At 32.2% G+C, this 13,390-nt stretch overlaps 1 pseudogene; it reads left to right on the top strand.

The window, feature by feature from the left end:
- The first annotated feature begins 5,852 nt into the window (after positions 1–5,852).
- Positions 5,853–12,935, top strand: LOC124935533 (annotated as a pseudogene).
- Positions 12,936–13,390: the final 455 nt, after the last annotated feature.

The raw sequence follows: 13,390 nt of genomic DNA, 5'->3' as shown, positions 1-13,390 counted from the left end.
GATAAACGCATTTCCTGTTTCAATCCACCTAATTGTCGTCCCTAGTTGGGTTATGTGTTTTTTTATTGTCATATTTTGTGTCATTTTTATTTTATTTTCTCTTGTGTTGTTACGTTTAAACGAATCTCGTCATTTTATTAATCATGTTTTTATATATAAATGATTTTATAAAGTATTAATATGTAATTACTGATCATATGCTTCATTATGATCCCCTATCTCAATATATTCAATTATCTATATCTAGAAGCCGTTCAGAGCTAATTATTTGTGGCTGTAAAGATCATATATATTCTCCTTTGAAGATGCTTTTTAGACGATTTATTTTAATAATCAAATATTGTAAGTGGATTTTCTTTTATATATGTGATGAAAATATATTGGTTTCTTAATTTCTTAAAGCTTATAATAATAAGAACGTACAATAAGATCTTTAAAGTTAATATTTATTTTTGGGAAGGTGGGTCAGGGTCAAGGATCGTATTATCGGGTTCTGAAATTAAATTTCTAAAAAGATATCACTATCATAATTAAAGTAACAATATAATTTCTCGATTCTTTATGCATGAAACTTCGATTTTGTTCGAGCTCATAAAATAGAATTATAAAAGTTTCAGTGTATTATGACATTTTTATTTTATTAGATAAAATTCTTGATGGGCTTTTATTTTTTCTTATAAAATTTAAATATCACCTATTTCTATAAATTAGTTAATATTTAACATGAGTTGACTAATTAATATTGTACTTAATTTAGTTAAGCCGGGGAGGGTCATGCTATATCTGATTACACTTGAAAATGTGATGATCAATTTCATGCTTTTTTTCTTAATTAATATGATTATGCTGTTCTTTTAAACAAAACAACAAAACAAAAAATGTATTCAAATCAACTTCACTAATAAAAGAATACAACACAAATTGAATGCACACTAAAATTCATCATAAATTGAAGGACATAAATTAAAAAACTCACCTCAACAAAGAGTATGTGCGCAATTCACCTAGGGTGTGTTTGATAGCTCTGGAATTGGCATTGAAATTGGAATTGGAGGGTCCAATTCCAATTCTTATGTTTGTTAGACACTTTAATATTAAGAATTAGAATTGGAATTAGAATTCCAATGGAATTCAATATAGTGTAATTTGATAGTTCTCAATTCTTATCTTTTTAGGTCGAAATTGTAATTCCAAATTAACACGTTTTTCATGTTTTTGACATGTTTAACACGTTTTTCACACATTAAACACGTTTACACGTTTTTAACACGTTTTTTACACGTTTAACATATTTTCATATTTAGGCACGTTTAACACGTTTTTGGCACGTTTAACACGTTTTTGACACATTTAACACGTTTTTCACGTCCTTGACACGTCTAACACGTTTTTGACACGTTTAACATGATTTTTACGTTTTTAACACGTTTTTGGCACGTTTAACACGATTTTGTCACGTTTAACATGTTTTTGACACGTTTAACATGTTTTAACACATTAAACACGTTTTTCACGTCCTTGACATGTTTAACACGTTTTTGACACATTTAACACGTTTTTCACGTCTTTGACATGTTTAACACGTTTTTGACACGTTTAACATGATTTTCACGTTTTTAACATGTTTAACATGTTTTTGACACATTTAACACGTTTTTTTACGTTTTTGACACATTTAACACGTTTTTTAACGTTTTTGACATGTTTAACGTGTTTTCACGTTTTTGACACATTTAACAAAAATTTTTACGTTTTTGACACGTTTACCACATTTTCACGTTTTGGCACGTTTAACAAGTTTTTCACACATTTAACACGTTTTCACGTTTTTGACACATTAACACATTTTTTTTACGTTTTTGACACGTTTACCACATTTTTGACACGTTTAACACGTTTTTGGCACGTTTAACAAGTTTTTCACATGTTTAACACGTTTTTGACACATTTAACACGTTTTCACGTTTTTGACACATTTAACACATTTTTTTTACGTTTTTGACACGTTTAACATGTTTTCACGTTTTTAACACATTTAACATTTTTTTTACGTTTTTAACACGTTTACCACATTTTTGACACGTTTAACATGTTTTTCACGTTTTGGCATGTTTAACACGTTTTTCACATGTTTGGAACGTTTAACACGTTTTCATGTTTTTAACACGTTTAAAACGTTTTTAACACGTTGTTGACACGTTTCACATGTTTTTTACGTTTTTGACACGTTTGACACATTTTTAACACATTTAACACGTTTAACACATTTTAACACGTTTAACACGTGAAAACGTGAAAAACGTGAAAAATGTGAAAAACGTGTTAAAACGTGTGAAAAACGTGAAAATGTGTGAAAAATGTGTGAAAACATGAAAAACGTGTGAAAATGTGAAAACGTGTTAAAACGTGTAAAAAATGTGAAAACGTTTGAAAATGTGAAAAACGTGTTAAAACATGTAAAACGTGTTAAAACATGTGAAAACGTGTGAAAGTGTGTGAAAAACGTGAAAAACGTGTGAAAAACGTGTTGATATGTGTGAAAAACGTGAAAACGTATTAAAACGTGTAAAAAACGTGAAAACGTGTAAAAACGTGTTAAAACGTGTGAAAAACGTGAAAAATGTGTGCAAACATGAAAACGTGAAAAACATGTGATAATGTGTGAAAACGTGAAAAACGCGTGAAAAACGCGTGAAAAACGTGTAAAAACGTGTTAAAACGTGTAAAAAATGTGAAAACGTTTGAAAATGTGAAAAACGTGTTAAAACGTGTGAAAAACGTGAAAAACGTTTGTAAAACGTGAAAAACTTGTGAAAAACGTGAAAAACGTGTGAAAATGTGAAAAAATGTCAAAAACGTATTAAATGTGCCAAAACGTGAAAACATATTTTAAAAGTTAACATTTTGAATCGATATTTTATTTTACAAACATTGGAATTAGAATTGAATTACAATTCTATCATTTTCCCAAACATAGGAATTGGAATTGAATTACAATTCTATCATTTTTTCAAACATAGGAATTGAATTGTAATTCAATGCCAATTCTCATGGAATTGGAATTAGAATTCCAATGCCAATTCCAATTCCAATTCCCCCTCATCAAACACACCCCTAGAGGAATTGAGAAATTAGAGTTTGAGTAGGCTTGAAAAAAAATTTAAAAGGCTTAAGAAAATAAAAGGAAAATATAGATTAAACGAATGAATAGATGTGATTTTTATCATTTAAAATTTTTTAAATAGATAAGTAAATAGTGGGGAAATTTGACGAAATGACCCCAAAGATAAGGTTATTTGACCTGGTAGTCACTTGATAATTTATTTGCTCGCGTGGTCACTTTTATTTTTTTTGGACGAAATTACCTGCTTCGCGTTTCGTGAAGTGAATTAGGATTTTATATAAATACCCAATTTTTTTCATTTCATTCATTTCCTTTCTCTCTTCTCTTGTTCGACGGCGGCGGCGAAGGCTACGACAACGGCGGAAACATCAAAGATAAGAAAACTCTAACACCCTAACATTCATCATACTGTTCTTATTTCTATTATCTTCATTTCAAACGATTTATGTTATTCTTAATCAAACCCTAACCCTAAATCAATTTAATCTGTTCATATTTGTTCATGAATCGATGTTCATCATGCTGGTCTTATTTATATTATCTTCCTTTCAAACGATTTATGTTGTTCTTAATCAAACTCTAACCTTAAATCAATTTAATTTGTTCTTATTGTTCAGATTGGTTCATCTTCTTGTTCATATTTGTCGATGATGATATTTGCAGATCATATGGGTTCAGTTTCAGGTAATATTCACTTCGCGTTTCGCTAAGTACTTCGCGTTTCGCAAAGCGGCACATCACGCTACGCGAAGCGGCACGGTCGGCACGCGAAGCGACACGGTCGAAACGCGAAGGCACATCGCGTTACGTGAAGCGGCACGATGGCCTTGTGATTCTCAACAATATTGTTCTAAACTCTAAAAGGCATACATATAATAGAGAGTTGTTTATGTTGTTGAGCCCCACAAGAAGCAACAACAATGTTTCCATTATAGGGTGTATAAACTTGTACATGTTTAGAACCATAATTTTCGATGTTTTGGTGGTAAAGCTAATTCAAGTGTCCTTTTGTTCATCACTCTTACAAATATATGTATGAAAAAGTTCTTAATAATACTGCTCTGAATTTTTGTCTGAATCACAACATTGGGCTTCCTTGGTGTAGAAAAATTTCTTATAGAAGTTCATTCACTTTTTCTTACCAGATAAAGAGGTAAAGATAAAGAGATCTTCCATTCAAAATGGTCAATAACAAACAAGTCTATGTAAAATTAGTATCTTCTCTATAAATGATATCCAAGATCTGGTTCATAAAGAAAATCTTCTTGTTTTTCTCAATTGCATGACCATTTAATAAAAAAGAATCAAGTGTTTTAAACTCAACTTTTCACTCAGATTTCTAATCAACTAAGGCTTTAGCTTACAAACACAAATATCATCTTTAATCAAACATGCATTCATTACTCACACCTTAGAAAAAATAATAGTACAAGAAAAGAAAATACATCTGCGATATACTAAGAAATAAGTATACCCACGCCAGTAGGAATCGAATTTGATGTTTTACACAAATCTAAGTACAACTTTGTGCCGCTTCACGTAACACGATGTGCCTTCACGTGTCGACCGTGTCGCTTCGTGTGCCGACCGTGCTGCTTCGCAAAACGTGAAGCCCTTCGCGAAACGTGAAGTCGCGAGAATCAAATGAATCTTCCTTGGAAAAAGAGAGGGAAGAGAAAGAAGAGAGAAAAAGAAAATAAAAAAATGAAAAAATTTGAGAATTTATATAAAAAAAAAATCCTTTCGCGAAACGTGAAAGGGGTAATTTTGTCTAAAGAAAATAAATGACCACGAAAACAATTAAAATTATTGGCGACCACGAGATCAAATACTCCCATCTTTGGGGTCATTTCGTCAAATTTCCCAAATAGTGAATAAAATTTTTAAAATATTATAGTGTCGTGTCACATTATTATTTTTAAAAAAATTATAAGATAATTGGATATAAAAAATATGAAATTTTAGATCAGATTTTTCTTTAAAATATTTTATATTTATTCAGCTTAAAATACATCTAATTAATTGAATTTTATAATAAAATTCTACAATCTTCTAGTCATAAACTTTATATATTTTTTAAATAGTAATTTGTTATGAAAAATAAGAATACAACTAAACTAAACACATAACATTATAAAATATTTGAAAATTTGGTACATGCAAATTAAGCAAATTAAGAGATTAATTAATGAGCACATAGATCATCCCGATTAAGGGTGATAAGCTCTTAACCAATTATACTGACTTTGTTAACTATATATATCGGTTGAATAAAAGCGTTGATTCATTTGTAACTTTTTAGTTCACTAAAAAGTAATAAAAATAGTGACTCAATTATTTAGGTTATATCCAATGTCTCAATTTAAATCTCTCAACAATTACGAAAAAACTTGCATCACTCATTGGCTCAATCTAAAGTAATCTTATAATATCATTGTATTTTCTGTTATTTATAATAAATTATAATTTCTAAAAATTAAAATATCTAACAAATAAATTAGGATATCTTAATGTCAACTCTAATAGACATAAAAAAATGAATCATTAATTAAGGTGTGATTCATCCACATTGTTCAAGTTCATTTTGATAACTTAACATCCAATTGATGATGTAATCTCTTACCTCATAATTGTTTATGAACTTGAGCAAAGACATGACATCAACCATATATTATATAAACATGATTTTTCATTGATCAAATCTATACAACCAAATTAATCGTCCTCCATGGCTCAATTGGTGGGTAATGACGATATAGAATCGTTAGGAATTGAGCTTTCCGAGCTTGGAAGGAGTCTTAGAGCCTCGTTCCGCCACCACACTTCAAGCTTACGAATCAATTCTGGTTTGAGTTCGACAAGAAACGATGTAATTACAGACGAAGAACTCGCATTAGAATGGGCTGCCATTGATAGATTGCCTACGTTTGAACGGTTGAGATCATCGTTGTTTGAACAAAACGACGAAAATGTCAAACGGGTGATCGATGTTAGAAAGCTCAATCTTGGAGAAAGGCGTTTGATCATTGAGAAGCTGATCAAACACATTGAGCATGATAATCTTCACTTGTTGCAAAAACTGAGGAAACGTATAGACAAGTAAGTTTCTTCTGTAAATCGTCGCTAATAATATTAAATCTTTTTAAATCGCCGCAAGATATATGTCGCTAAAGATTATCATTTTGTATAAATCGTCGCTAAACATTATCACTTTATTATATAAATCATTGTTAAATACAAATCACTTTCTATAAGAGCTTTTTAATTTGATCTTGGATTTTTAGAAAGAAAATCTGAATAAATAAATTGAAATCAAACAATAACTAAAATTATCACTTTTTTATTTTTTATAATTTTATTATTAAGAAAGCAAAATGTCTGCTTGGAATTTTTTTAATAAGTTAATAAACAATTGAGTTTTATTTTTTTTGACTTTATGGACACTTGAATTTGCTATTTAAATTAATGGGTTGGTATATATTTATTTAAAATAATTGTGCGTTAATGGTTGAAAATATTATTAATTTATTTAGATTATTTATAAATAATCAAAATAACCTTAACCAGCTCTAAGTCTTTACTAAAAGTTCACTTTGCATATGAAGTCGCCCAAAAATCTTAAACTTTTTATAACACAAAAATAATACACTTTTTATAATCGTCGCTAAAAAGTTTTACATTCTTTAAATTGTTGCTACAAATATTTATTTACTACATATCGTCGCTAAATATGATTTACATTATACAATTCATGCTCAATAAGATTGACTTCATATAATTACGATTACAAACAAAACTTTTTTTATTTAAATCATCAATACAGAGTTGGCGTTCAATTACCGACGATTGAAGTGAGATACGAAAATCTGCAAGTTAAAGCTGAGTGTGAAATAGTAAAAGGGAAACCCCTCCCAACTCTATGGAACTCCCTAAAGAGCATGGTTTCGGTAAGAATTCCCGAATTTCTAATTATCCAGATTGTTCTATTGTAACACTCTTGTACTCACGTTGAATTTTGGATTTTCGATTGATCTATAGGGATGTACACAATTACCAGGTCTAAAATCGAGAGCCACAACAATAACTATTCTCGATGATCTGAGTGGTGTCATTAAACCCGGAAGGTTTTTGTTGAGTTGTGTTTGATTGATTAATTTCGAAAAATTAGAAGCATTGGTGTTTTAATATTTGATCTCTAATTGCAGGATGACATTATTGCTTGGTCCTCCAGGCTGTGGGAAAACAACCTTATTGAAAGCACTTTCTGGGAACCTAAGCAAGTCTCTTAAGGTCATGCATTTTTAAAAAAAAATGTTTTTTTCTTGATTACAATTAGGGTTTTGTAACATGGTTTTAAATTCTTGTTATTTTCAATAGGTAACTGGCGACATTTCATATAACGGGTACAAACTTAATGAGTTTGTTCCGCAAAAAACATCTGCTTATATAAGTCAAACAGACCTTCACATACCCGAGATCACCGTTAGAGAGACTCTTGATTTTTCGGCTTGTTGCCAAGGGATTGGAAATCGGGCAGGTATATTTACTCACTTTGAGATGGTTCTTGTAAATAATATGTAATTATATAATTTCAATTATGCCCATTTGATTCATGAATTAGGTTTGAGTCTAAATATGGGTCTGAGTTTAGACAAGAAAACTTCGTCAATTATGAATACGTGTCTAATTAAGTTATGATAAAAAATGGTATGAAATACTAAATAATAAGAAAAAAATTATTAACATTTTTCAGGACAAACTCAACTCCAAAAAAAAATGTTTCCATAGTCCCTACTTAATCTTAACTTAAACCCATGTAAGGATCCTAACGCAAAACCCACATTCAAATTTAAATCCAAATCCATATTTGATATTTAGTCGAAGGATCATAAAAACCGAGGGAGTCTTTTATTTGTAAAACAAAAAATAAACACTTTTCACCTTAATAATTACAAAATATAATAAACTCTTAAAATTCATGTCTCTTTTTTCATTTATTATCGACTTTCTTAAATTACTTTTATTTTTCCCTAATCATTGATCATTTAAAAAAATAATAAAATCCTACACTCATTAGTATACAGAAAGGACTAAAAGCGATTATCCGTCGCTATTTATATACATTTCCGACGGATATTAAAATCGTCGCTCTTCTTGTGTCGCTAATCCGACCATTCGTCGCTAATGATTTTGATGCAGAAATAATATCTGAAGTGATAAGAAGAGAGAAAGAAGCTGGAATTCTTCCTGATCCAGATTTAGACACATTTATGAAAGCAGTTGCAATTGAAGGACAAAAAACTAATCTCCAAACAGACTATATCTTAAAAGTAAATTAATCTTAAAATTAATAAACATGTTTATCATCTTTCTTAATTTCTCCAACATCATAATCTCAATAATCATTCAGATTCTCGGAATCGACATATGCGGCGACACCTTAGTCGGAGACGCCATGAGGAGAGGAATCTCCGGCGGCCAAAAGAAAAGATTAACAACTGGCGAGATGATAGTTGGCCCGACAAAAGCTCTTTTCATGGACGAAATATCCAACGGTTTAGATAGCTCCACCACATACCAAATTGTCGTTTGTCTTCAACAGCTAGCTCATATTACCGACGCAACCGTATTAGTGGCGCTTCTCCAGCCGGCGCCAGAAACCTTTGATCTCTTTGATGACATTATCTTGATGGCCGAAGGGAAGATTGTTTATCAAGGTCCCCGCGATCAAATCGTTGAATTTTTTGAAGAATCGGGTTTTAAATGCCCTGAAAGGAAAGGAGTAGCTGATTATCTCCAAGAAGTTATATCGAGAAAGGATCAAGGAAAATATTGGTATAGAAATGATCAAAGTTATAGTTACGTTTCTGTCGACGCTTTTGTTCAAAGATTCAAGGGTTCTGTTAACGGGGAAAAGATTGGGAACACGATGAAAATCGCGTTCCCGAGATGTGTTGAAGATAAGGCGATTTCTTTTAGAAAGTATTCACTATCGAAATGGGAGCTTTTTAAAGCTTGTATGTTGAGGGAAGTTCTTCTCATGAGGAGGAACTCGTTTGTTTATGTCTTTAAAACGACGCAGCTTGTGGTTATCGCGTTTGTGACGATGACAGTTTTTATACGAACAAGGATGAAAGTCGACATTGTTCATGCGAATTATTACATGGGTGCTTTGTTTTATGGTCTTATAATCATATTCTTTGATGGATTTCCCGAATTATCGTTAACAATTGGAAGGCTTCCTGCGTTTTATAAACAAAGAGATTTGTATTTTTATCCCGGTTGGGCATACGCGATTCCGGCCACTATTCTTAAGGTTCCTCTTTCGGTTTTGCAATCTTTTATATGGACGGTTCTAACATATTATGTTATCGGATATAGTCCTGAGCCGGAGAGGTTCTTTCGTCAATTCCTTTTGCTTTTCGGTCTTCATTCGGCCGCGACATCTATGTTTAGGTTTACGGCTTCGGTTTGTCGGACTATGGTCAATTCGGCAATTGTTGGCACGCTCGTTGTTTTGTTTGTTTTCTTGTTTAGTGGTTTCGTCATTCCTAAGAGTAAGTAGGGTTTCTAGGGTTTTTTTTCGAGTTTTTTCTCGATGATTTAGAAATGTCTTTTCTATTTTGCAGACGCCATGCCGAGTTGGTTGGGGTGGGCATTTTGGATTTCACCATTGACTTACGCTGAGATCGGTATTGCCTTGAATGAATTCCTTGCTCCAAGATGGCAAATTGTATGTTTTTTTCTTTTGATTGAAGAAACTTATCTTGCTTACTAGTGTTACATCAAATGTTGTTGAACTTTTAAAAATAATATTTTATGTGAGGTAAAAAAAATTGTGTATTACTTTGACAAGTAAATTGAGTTTTTTTTTTCACATTTTTACATTTACCCATGTCAGGATTCATTGGGGAATGTTACAATTGGGCAAGAAACTCTTAGAAGCCGTGGCTTACAATTTCATGGTTATTTCTTTTGGATATCATTTGGTGCTTTACTTGGTTTTACACTTCTTTTTACCATAGGCTTTACATTGGCCTTATCCTTCTTGAAACGTAAGTTTGGTTAATATACTAGGTTAATTTATGGTTATAGAAATGTATATACTAATCCGGTTTAGAATAATATACAACATTAGCCCCCGGAACTCGCGCTATCATTTCGAGCGATAGGTTGTCTCCCGTTGAAGACCCCGAGGATGAAGTGAATCATAAAGAACCATCCGATGATCGTAAAAGTAGTTTTTCTTTTTTTTAAATGGTTCATTTCGAAGATGATTGTGTTAAAAATATCAATTTTTTTTTATTTCAGGTGGGATGGTTTTACCTTTTGAACCTCTTAATATAGTATTTGAAGAAGTGCAATACTACGTCGAGCCTCCTCCGGTAAATTCCTTTCGATCTTAAGTTGTATATGTTTAGGGACGGATTTATGTATGTGTTTTTGTCTTTGTCGGCTTAAGCCCAAACAAAATAAATTATTATTTATAAAATCTTTATATATCTTGATATTTTAAAGATAATATAGTTATGTATTAGTTTTCTATTGGTTTGGAAGATAAAATTTTATTTGTTCATGCATATGCATTACAACATATTTTTGCTCATGTTAGGCAATGAAAGAAAGAGGTTTTTCCGAGAAAAGACTTCAACTTCTCCACAATATTACCGGGGCATTTAGACCGGGCGTGCTAACCGCGCTTATGGGGGTGAGTGGAGCGGGTAAGACGACGCTTATGGACGTTCTCGCGGGAAGGAAAACGAGTGGTGTGATCGAGGGAGAAATCACGGTTGGAGGATATCGTAAAGTTCACTCAACATTTGCTAGAATATCCGGTTATTGTGAACAAAATGACATTCATTCTCCTCAAATAACCGTAGAAGAATCCGTCATCTACTCCGCTTGGCTTCGGTTGCATCCTAATATCGATTCAAGAAATAAACTCGTAAGCCTCGTACACAAAAACAACAAAAAAAAATACCCTTTTTTCATATGGTTTGTTTTTCGTGTTATAGAGCTTTGTAAAAGAAGTACTCGAGACAATAGAGCTCAACCAGATTAAAGATTCCTTAGTCGGAATTCAAGGTGTTAGCGGTTTGTCAACCGAACAACGTAAGAGGCTCACAATTGCGGTGGAACTCGTCGCTAATCCTTCTATAATCTTTATGGATGAACCAACAACCGGTTTGGATGCTAGAGCGGCTGCAATCGTGATGCGAGCAGTTAAAAACGTGGCTAACACCGGTCGAACGATTGTATGCACAATTCACCAACCGAGCATCGACATATTTGAAGCGTTCGATGAGCTAGTTCTATTGAAAGTAGGTGGACACATTATCTACTCCGGACCACTTGGTCCCCACTCTAGTAGTATAATCAAATACTTTGAGGTTAGTTCTATCAAAAAAAAACATTTGTTGCCCTATTGATATTTGGTTGTAATTAATTAACCAACTGTTATTTTATTTCGACCAGAGTATTCCTGGTGTGCCAAAAATTAGAAATAATTACAATCCAGCCACGTGGATGCTAGAGGTCACTTCGACGTCGTCGGAAGCCGAACTTCATATTGATTTTGCACAAATTTATCGAACTTCTTCTTTATTTGAGTAAGTCGCCTTATAATATATACAACTTGTCACAAAATTTGTTACATAAAAACTTAAAATTGATTTATTAGACATTATTTTCTATAGTCTAATTAATCAAGGATTTGCTTCTTTTGCCTTAGGACCAACAAAGGGATGGTTAAAATGTTGAGTAAGCCGACACCGGGGTCAAAAGATTTGCACTTTGCAACACGGTTTTCGCAGAACGGGTGGGGACAATTCAAATCATGTCTTTGGAAACAATATTTATCGTATTGGAGAAGCCCTTCATACAACTTGAACCGATCGATATACCTTTTATTCGCGTCGTTCCTTTTCGGGTTATTGTATTGGGATCAAGGGAAGAAAATGTAAGTAAAGAATGAAATCTCTTCAACAATAAGTAGAGCCTTTAAATGACTTGTCTTTTTTATTTTTTGCTTGATAGAGATGATCAACAAAGTCTTTTCAACATGCTTGGTGCAATGTACACAGCTTGTCTATTTTTGGGATTTAACAATTCTTCGTCGGTTTTACCCTACGTATCGATGGAGAGATCGGTCTTGTATCGCGAAAAATTCGCCGGAATGTACGGTCCTTGGGCTTATGCACTTGCACAAGTCGCGATTGAGATACCTTATCTATTAGCACAAGCTATCGTGTTTGCGATAATCACATATCCAATGATCGGATTCTATTGGTCGGCCAACAAAGTGTTTTGGTACTTCTACTCAATGTTTTGCACCTTGTTATACTTCACATATCTCGGGATGCTTCTCATTGCAATCACGCCAAGTTTTCCTTTCGCCTCGATCCTACAATCATCCTTCTACACGTTACTAAACTTGTTCGCGGGATTCCTCATTCCTCAACCGGTACGTAACACTTTCTGAATTCTAAAAAACAAAATTTGAAACATTCGTTGTTAAATTGCGATTCCGGTTTGGCAATTGTAGGAAATACCCAAGTGGTGGATTTGGTGCTATTACATAACTCCGACGTCTTGGTCGCTAGAAGCAATGCTTACTTCGCAATATGGCGATATGAAGAAGACAATCCAAGTATTCGGAGAATCGAAAAGTGTCGAGAGTTTCCTTCGAGATTATTTCGGTTTTCGCTACGATCGCTTACCAATAACTGGAGTTCTTCTAATTGCATTCCCTGTTGTTTTCGCTGCTCTGTTTGCATTCTTCATAGAGAAACTAAACTTCCAGAGGCGATAGAAAAACTACTCTTTTTTTTTTCCTTTTTTTCAAGTTTATTGTGGGTTTTCTATTTATAATGTTTGTGGCCAATTTAAATACAAATTAATAAGTATATAAATTCATTTTATTTTTATAAAATTATAAAATCAAAATAATAAACATGTAAAATTAAATATTTACTTTAAATCTGACAATTCACTCAATTCTAAAAAAATACTCAAATTTTAAATCTGACAATTCACTCAATTCTAAAAAAATACTCAAATTTTAAATGAATAATTTTAAGAAAATTTGTTTAATCTCTTGCAAAATTTATAGATAAAAATTATTCTACAAAATCAAGATTAAAATACCATAATTCTCCTACATTAAAACATATATAAAGTACCAAGCATTTTGGGTAAAAATTGCTTTTATATATATATATATATATATATATTACCAAATAAGATTATTATCCAAATAATCAATAA

Source organism: Impatiens glandulifera, chromosome 4, assembly GCF_907164915.1.
Source record: "Impatiens glandulifera chromosome 4, dImpGla2.1, whole genome shotgun sequence".
Taxonomy (NCBI): Eukaryota; Viridiplantae; Streptophyta; class Magnoliopsida; order Ericales; family Balsaminaceae; genus Impatiens; species Impatiens glandulifera.
The sequence above is the reverse complement of the archived record's forward strand: the minus strand, read 5'-3'. Positions and strand labels throughout refer to the sequence as shown.